We start from the raw sequence: 9,721 nt of genomic DNA, 5'->3' as shown, positions 1-9,721 counted from the left end.
CATTATGACCGACCACTTCATGTACATCTTGATCATTGACCTGGACCAAACTTGAGATTGATTCTAGGGGACTTTGGGCTGTATATTCATGATCATCATCCCAATAAGCATCATCGTCTAATTCCGTGCAGTACACACTTGGGATGGGGTCGCTCTCCTCACATTCTACACCTAAGTTCGGTTGAGGTTTGAAAAAACTAACCTCTACATCATCATTGAGATCCTGTGTGTCATATGAGGAAAGTGTGTCATCATCACTGTATTTGAAAGATACCCACGCATCTTGACCATTCCTTTGAACAGTCATTGAGATCAACTCATCGGGAAATTGAACCATATGCTCATTGATAGAATCCAACTCCTCATTTGTAATTTCAAAGTTCTTACAAAGCGAGTTAGGATCACTTTTCTCGCATTGTATTTCTGGAATGAATTGTGGTTGAGATAACCCTGCCTCCTCTATCTTATCAAGGCGCGAATTAAGCGCTTCCAACAATTTTCTCATTTCCGTGAGATAGGCCAGGCTACGCTGAGCTGAATCCTCTTGGATTGTTTCTGGTTGGATATCAATGGTAGGGTATCCAAGAGGATGATCATTATAACATATAGTTGGTTCATCTTCCAAATTTTGATGTTTTCCTTGGTAATAGTCATACTGATCATACATGGGAGAATATGATGGTTGATAATAATCCTCGTTTCCATAATTACGATCATATACGGCCCTATTAACAGATGGAACATAACGTTTTAGTCGGTTCTCAATGTCTGTTCTTGATGGAGAAAAATCTTGAGGTATACATTGAATTTCACAACCCTCAGGCATTCCCCAATATCTCTTATCCATCTCGGCATATGCACGTACCCACGCTTCCATGGTAGAATCCTAACTCTGAGTCTAATCCTAGAAAAAATAAGAATCCTACAGCAATACATAAAGTAAGAGGAGGAGTTAGAAAGATGTTACCAGACTAGAGATTCTTATATTAAGATCCTGCCTATAAGGTAGAGAGAGATCGGTGGCTGAAGGGGAGAAGTTTTTGAGGGACGTGAGGAGGTTGGCTGCTGGAGCGTGAGAAGACACTGCTGGCAGCATGTGGAGGGAAGAAGAAAAGGAGAAGAAAGGAAGAATCGGCTTGGCTATTGGAGCAGGAAAGAAAGGAAGAAAAGATGAAAGAGCCTGGTTTTTTTTCTCTTCTTTTCCTTTATATTTCCTTTATTTTTTTAAGGATCAGCCCATTCATGTGTAACTAATCCTCTTAGCTAGGGCTAAGAGGTGAAGCTTGTGGTGAGATGGGAGATACTATTTCCTGCTTTTCATTTAAATTCATGAACTGAAGTTGATTTGTATTAATGGAATGTTTTTTAGTCTTTAATGGTCTGTTGTGACTGAAATTACAATGGGTCTGCAACGGCTTTGAATATCTCTTTTTCTTTCTTTTCAGATGTTTATGACGTCAGGAAGCCCTGTTGTTCACCATCATCTCCTGGGCATGGTTGGATGATCGTACCCTTCCTAACTTTCATGTACTTTTGATTGGTTGGTAATTAGTTTAATCCTGTTATTTGCTTTGTCTCCTGGGCATGGTTAGATGATGGAATCCATTCTAATTCATATACCTTTCATCTCTTGAAAACCAGATCAAGTAAGTTCAGTTTGATTTCCATGATTCCTGATGCAGGCAAAAGATCTCCCTGATCCCTACAAGTGGATCCTCTGAATCCCTAGTTTCCCTTCTCTGAATTCCTTAAATTTTAGATAATTATTCCACAATTATTCCTTAAATTTACATTTGATTTTGATTACATCTTAGGCTAGTTCTATTTCTACCTAGTTTCAGGAAACGTACAAGTTTCAGTCCCTGTGGATTCGACCTCGGTCTTACCGAGTTTATTACTACATCACAACCCTATACTTGGGGAGTGAACAAGTTTTTGGCGCCGTTGCTGGGGACTGACGGTTACGTTTTCTGGGATTAATTAGTTTTAGAATTAGGTTAAGATTAGGATTTTACTAACTTTAGGTTAAAGTTTTTTGTTTATTTTATTTTTAGAAACTAACATGTTTTCCTGTCTTGTAGGATCCTGACATAAACTTTTAAATTGGTAATCCCTTTCTAATTCCTCTACTTTTTCTATTTTTAGAAAATAGTTTATTTTTAGAAACTTCCCTCTTTTGTTTTTAGAAACAAGGTTAGTTATTTCCTTTCTTTTAGAGATTCTTTCTAATTTTTAGAGACTAACTCATCTTTCCTTTATTTTTAGAAAATTTCTAATTCTGGAACTTTCCTTCTTAGAAATTAACTTTCTAATTCTAACTCTTTTAGAATCTAACTTTGTTTCCTAATTTATTTTTAGAAATTTCTACTTGTAGACTTTTTGTTTAAAAACTAACATTACTTTAGAATTTTTAGATTTAGAAACTAATTTCTGTTGTTTTATTTTGCAGGATCTTAATATAAGAATCTCTAGTCTGGTAACATCTTTCTAACTCCTCCTCTTACTTTATGTATTGATGTAGGATTCTTCTTTTTTCTAGGATTAGACTCAGAGTTAGGGTTCTACCATGGAAGCGTGGGTACGTGCATATGCCGAGATGGATAACAGATATTGGGGAATGCCTGAGGGTTGTGGAATTCAACGTATACCTCAAGATTTTTCTCCATCAAGAACAGACATTGAGAACCGACTAAAACGTTATGTTCCATCTGTTAATAGGGCCGTATATGATCGTAATTATGGAAACGAGGATTATTATCAACCATCATATTCTCCCATGTATGATCAGTATGACTATTACCAGGGAAAACATCAAAATTTGGAAGATGAACCAACTATATGTTATAATGATTATCCTCTTGGATACCCTACCATTGATATCCAACCAGAAACAATCCAAGAGGATTCAGCTCAGCGTAGCTTGGCCTATCTCACGGAAATGAGAAAATTGTTGGAAGCGCTTAATTCGTGCCTTGATAAGATAGAGGAGACTCGGTTATCTCAACCACAATTCATTCCAGAAATACAATGCGAGAAAAGTGATCCTAACTCGCTTTGGAAGAACTCTGAAATTACAAATGAGGAGTTGGATTCTATCAATGAGCATATGGTTCAATTTCCCGTTGAGTTGATCTCAATGACTGTTAAAAGGAATGGTCAAGATGCGTGGGTATCTTTCAAATACAGTGATGATGACACACTTTCCTCACATGACACACAGGATCTCAATGATGACGTAGAGGTTAGTTTTTTCAAACCTCAACTGAACTTAGGTGTAGAATGTGAGGAGAGCGACCCCATCCCAAGTGTGTACTGCACAGAATTAGACGATGATGCTTATTGGGATGATGATCATGAATATATAGTCCAAAGTCCCCTAGAATCAATCTCAAGTTTGGTCCAGGTCAATGATCAAGATGTACATGAAGTGGTCGGTCATAATGAGCCACTCCCCTCACCTGACATGTCTGATTTTAAGGTAGAGGATGAGCCCCTTACAATCGACCCTTCTAACTCTTGTGAAACATGTTTGGACCACTCCTCTGAATTAAATGATGATGTGATTCGGGAGAAGGACGAGTTGCTCGCTACGACCTTGGAAATTGAAACCACTAAGTTGAGGCCACCATCTGAGCGGTATACATTTGACAATTCAACACCTCGATTGAGTAGTTTCAATGAACAAAGTGATCACATCGATGCTTCCCCTATTGATTTTCAATCTATCTGTGTAGGGCTAGAGCAAGAGAGCACACCTCCGTTTACCTTTAAAGACAATGGATTCCTTGGGCAAATCATCACAAGCTTTAATGTGGAAAATGAGTCACCCTCAGCTGAATGTCCCAACTCTTTTGATGATTGTTTGGCACACTTTGCAGATTCAAATGATCCCATGATAAGAAACATAGTGAATGCCTTGCAAGACAACATCTCGCTAGTCATCACTGACCGAGGAAACCCTTACTTTGAAGCCCCTTCTTCCACAGATCCTGAATGTTTACCATTAAGGGAGGAGGAGCTGAAAAGTAAACCAAAATCTGACACTTCGGAATGTGTTGAGACTACATTACTTCTTGTGAAGTTTTTTAAACTTTATCTACCTGTAGTTTCTGATTCACTATGGGATACTAACGTTGAAACTTCTTCTGTCACAGGTGAATCGTATATACTATGGATACCTCAAGCACTTCAACGAAAAATTTCTTATGAGGTACATAAGTTTCTATGGAAGGTCATGCTCCAAGGCGTCCAAGCCTATTGCAAAAAGGGCTTTTGGATGATCCTGTTGATGAACTCACTGAGAAACTTATCAAGATACTGGCCGAAAGAGGAACCTTGCGGTTTGACTCAGTAGTTTTTCCTTGCTTTCTTAGGACTAGGGTAGTTGCTTTATTTGTCTGGCTGAAGACGGTAAACTTAGCGCTCCTGGGAGGCAACCCAGCTCTTCATTTCATTTCGTTTTTATCATTAGTTAGTTCAATGTTTGTGGGTAACATTACTGCAAACCCTCACGAGACTACAACTCGTCCACTAGGGGCAACCTAGGGGTTTAAAGGCTTGTTGCATATGCTAAATGCAATCGAGAGCACCTGCGAAAGTGGTATAGGTAGGATTTTGTCTTTACTTTTGTTAGTTTCTCTCTTGTACTGACCCCCTTTTACGTAAATAGCTATGGAAAGCCTCTTGATTCTTTCAGGTATTATCTTCCTATCACTTCTCATTTACTTATTTTGTCCCATGTGCATTGCATGCTTATTTCTTTTACATTGAGGACAATGTAGATTTTAGGTTGGGGGTGGGAGATTAGGTTTCCTAATCAGTATTTTCTTAGTCTTGAGCAAAAGTTGTGAAAATTTTTAATTTTTCAGGATTTCTGATGAATTCGAAGGGAATTTTTTTTAATTTTTCAGGATTTCTAATGAAAGTGGCAACGGCGCCAAAAACTTGTTCACTCCCCAAGTATAGGGTTGTGATGTAGTAATAAACTCGGTAAGACCGAGGTCGAATCCACAGGGACTGAAACTTGTACGTTTCCTGAAACTAGATAGAAACAAACTAGCCTAAGATGCAATCTAAATCAAATAGAATTTTAGAAATAATTGTGGAATAATTATCTAAAAACTTTAAACAATTCAAGGAAGGGAAACTAGGGATTCAGAGGATCCACTTGTAGAGATCAGGGAGATCTTATGCCTGCATAAAGGATTATGGGATTAAGTTGAACTTACTTGATCTGGTTTTCAAGAGATGAAAGGTATTTGAATTAGAATGGATTCCATCATCTAACCATGCCCAGGCGACAAAGCAAACAACAGGGCCTCCTGACGTCATAAACATCAAAAGAGAAAAAGAAATATTCAAAGCCATTGCAAACCTATTGTAATTTCAGTCACAACAGACCATTAAAGACTCTTCACCTCTTAGCTCTAGCTAAGAGGTTTAGCCACACATGAATGGGCTAAATAAAACAACAAAATAAAAATAAAAAAAAGGAAGAAAAGAACAAGAAGGAAAGAGAGAAAACGAGTCTTCACATTCCAGCCGCTACTCGCTCACGTTCCCTGCCTGTGTGTTCCACCTTAAAGCTCGTGATGATCTGCCCAAGGAATCCATTGTCTTTAAAGGTAAACGGAGGTGTGCTCTCTTGCTCCAGCCCTACACAGATAGATTGAAAATTAATAGGAGAAGCATCGATGTGATTATTTTGTTCATTGAAACTACTCAATCGAGGCGTTGAATTGTCAAATGTGTACAGCTCAGATGATGGCCTCAACTTAGTGGTTTCAATTTCCAAGGTCGTAGTGAGCAACTCGTCCTTCTCCCGAATCACATCATCATTTAATTTAGAGGAGTAGTCCAAACATGTTTCACAAGAGTTAAAAGGGTCGATTGTAAGGGGCTCATCCTCCACCTTAAAATCAGACATGTCAGGTGAGGGGAGTGGCTCATTATGACCGACCACTTCGTGTATATCTTGATCATTGACCTAGACTAAACTTGAGATTGATTCCAGGGGATTCTGGGCTGTACATTTATGATCATCATCCCAATACGTATCATCGTCTAATTCCGTGCAGTACACACTTGGGATGGGGTTGCTCTCCTCACATTCTACACCTAAGTTCGGTTGAGGTTTGAAAAAACTAACCTCTACCTCATCATTGAGATCCTGTGTGTCATGTGAGGAAAGATACCCACGTATCTTGACCATTCCTTTGAACAGTCATCGAGATCAACTTATCGGAAAATTGAACCGTATGCTCATTAATGGAATCCAACTCCTCATTTGTAATTTCAGAGTTCTTCAAAAGCGAGTTAGGATCACTTTTCTCGCATTGTATTTCTGGAATGAATTGTGGCCGAGAAAACCGAGCCTCCTCTATCTTATCAAGATGGGAATTAAGCGCTTCCAACGATTTTCTCATTTCCTTGAGATAGGCCAGGCTACGCTGAGCTGAATCCTCTTGGATTGTTTCTGGTTGGATGTCAATGGTAGGGTATCCAAGAGGATAATCATTATAACATATAGTTGGTTCATCTCCCTAATTTTGATGTTTCCCCTAGTAATAGTCATACTGATCATATATGGGAGGATATGATGGTTGATAATAATCCTCATTTCCAAAATTACGATCGTATACGGCCCTATTAACCAATGGAACATAACGTTCTAGTCGGTTCTCAATGTCTGTTCTCGATGGAAAAAAATCTTGAGGTATACGTTGAATTCCACAATCCTCAGGCATTCCCCAATATCTCTTATCCATCTCGGCATATGCACGTACCCACGCTTCCATGGTAGAACCCTAACTCTGAGTCTAATCCTAGAAGAAAAAATCCTACAACAATACATAAAGTAAGAGGAGAAGTTAGAAAGATGTTACCAGACTAGAGATTCTTATATTAAGATCCTGCAAAAGAAAACAACAGAAATTAGTTTCTAAATCTAAGAATTCTAAAGTAATGTTAGTTTTTAAACAAAAAGTCTACAAGTAGAAAATTTCTAAAAATAAATTAGGAAACAAAGTTAGATTCTAAAAGAGTTAGAATTAGAAAGTTAATAAAAATAGAAAGTTAGTTTCTAAAAAGGAAAGTTCCAGAATTAGAAAATTTCTAAAAATAAAGGAAAGATGAGTTAGTTTATAAAATTAGAAAGAAACTCTAAAAAAAAAGAAATAACTAACCAAGTTTCTAAAAACAAAAGAGGAAAGTTTCTAAAAATAAACTAGTTCCTAAAAATAGAAAAATACTAGAAAATGGAAAATTTCTAAAACTCAAATAATAATTCTAAAAATAGAAAAAGCAGAGGAATTAGCAAAGGATTACCAATTTAGAAGTTTATGTCAGGATCCTACAAAACAGGAAACAAGTTAGTTCTAAAAATCAAATAGAAATAAGAATCTAAAACTAAAGTTAGTAAAATCTTAATCTCAAACTAATTCTAAAACTAATTAATTTCAAAGAATCGTAACCGTCAGTCCCCAGCAACGGCGCCAAAAACTTGTTCACTCCCCAAGTATAGGGTTGTGATATAGTAATAAACTCGGTAAGACCGAGGTCGAATCCACAAGGACTGAAACTTGTACGTTTCCTGAAACTAGATAGAAATAAAACTAGCCTAAGATGCAATCTAAATCAAATAGAATTTCAGAAATAATTGTGGAATAATTATCTAAAAACTTTAAACAATTCAAGGAAGGGAAACTAGGGATTCAGAGGATCCACTTGTAGAGATCAGGGAGATCTTATGCTTGCATCAAGGATTATGAGATTAAGTTGAACTTACTTGATCTGGTTTTCAAGAGATGAAAGGTATATGAATTAGAATGGATTCCAACATCTAACCATGCCCAGGCGACAAAGCAAACAACAGGATTAAACTAATTACCAACCAATCAACAGTGCATGAAAGTTAGGAAGGGTACTATCATCCAACCATGCCCAGGAGACGATGGTGAACAACAGGGCCTCCTGACGTCATAAACATCAAAAGAGAAAAAGAAATATTCAAAGCCATTGCAAACCTATTGTAATTTCAGTCACAACAAACCATTAACCATTAAAGGGTACTATCATCTAATTACCATGCCCAGGATGGTGGAAGGTGGAACACATAGGCAGGGAACATGAGCGAGTAGCGGCTGGAATGTGAAGACTGATTTTCTCTCTTTCCTTCTTGTTCTTTTCTTTCTTTTTTTTATTTTTATTTTGTTATTTTATTTAGCCCATTCATGTGTGTCTAAACCTCTTAGCTAGGGCTAAGAGGTGAAGCTTGTATTGAGATGAGAGACTTTATTTGTTGATTTAATTATTTAATTGTGAATTAAACTTGATTGTGGTTTAATTATTAAAGGATTATTTTCTCAGTCTTTAATGGTCTGTTGTGACTGAAATTACAATAGGTTTGCAATGGCTTTGAATATTTCTTTTTCTCTTTTGATGTTTATGACGTCAGGAGGCCCTATTGTTCACCATCGTCTCCTGGGCATGGTTGGATGATAGTACCCTTCCTAACTTTCATGCACTGTTGATTGGTTGGTAATTAGTTTAATCCTGTTGTTTGCTTTGTCGCCTGGGCATGGTTAGATGATGGAATCCATTCTAATTCATATACCTTTCATCTCTTGAAAACCAGATCAAGTAAGTTCAACTTAATCTCATAATCCTTGATGCAGGCATAAGATCTCCCTGATCTCTACAAGTGGATCCTCTGAATCCCTAGTTTCCCTTCCTTGAATTGTTTAAAGTTTTTAGATAATTATTCCACAATTATTTCTAAAATTCTATTTGATTTAGATTGCATCTTAGGCTAGTTTTATTTCTATCTAGTTTCAGGAAACGTACAAGTTTCAATCCCTGTGGATTCGACCTCGGTCTTACCGAGTTTATTACTACACCACAACTCTATACTTGGGGAGTGAACAAGTTTTTTAAAATTTGTTTACGCAAAGAGACTTCCGCATCAGCAGTTCTGCGAAACCTTGGGTTGCGATTGATCCGATTTTAGTCGGATATCATGAGATTTTCCACCATCAAGACCTTTCAGATTGTTGGCCATCTGATGTCTGGTGGCCCACCAGACAAATTATTCTTAAACTATTGATTGGATGGTCCTGTTTGGTTGGACGATTTACGAAAGTGCCTCCTAGGTGTTGCGGCTGTCTTGCGTGAGAAATTAGCAGACTCCAAATTTTCTACTTGCTTCCCTTCCAAAAGGACAACGTCCTCTAGGAGATTTGTGGCAGACCTACATGATGAAGGGCTTAGATCAGCCGTTCGATCGCCCCCACGAGCGCACAACTCGCCGTGAAAACCGGACAACGTCCGGTTGCGAAACAGAGTGCGTTACGCACTTACGCTGTCTGATGGTGGGGCCCACATAGCTTCTGTTTTGGGAAATCCACTTCGTCCACTGTGTTCTGCTCGAAAAGCAAGGCGGGAATCACTGTTTTTGGATCCAAATCGGTGTGGTCCATGGATGCTTTCATTCAGCCGTCCGTCCTGCATTTAAACCGAGACCTACGCATATATACGTGCATGGGTTTGGAAAAACTCCTTTTGTACGGTCGGTTCGATCTTTTGGAGTGACTGGATGGTCCGGATTGACCGTGTGATCGAAGGAAGTGGCCCACTAGATGTCAGCCGCAACTCTCTGTTCGCGTTCGCAGCGGCAGAAAAACCGAAATTTGATTCCTGTGTTGCCATGCACGTTTAGTACAAA

The sequence above is a fragment of the Magnolia sinica genome, chromosome 6 (assembly GCF_029962835.1).
Source record: "Magnolia sinica isolate HGM2019 chromosome 6, MsV1, whole genome shotgun sequence".
NCBI classification, from domain to species: Eukaryota; Viridiplantae; Streptophyta; class Magnoliopsida; order Magnoliales; family Magnoliaceae; genus Magnolia; species Magnolia sinica.
Note: the sequence above shows the minus strand (reverse complement) of the source record.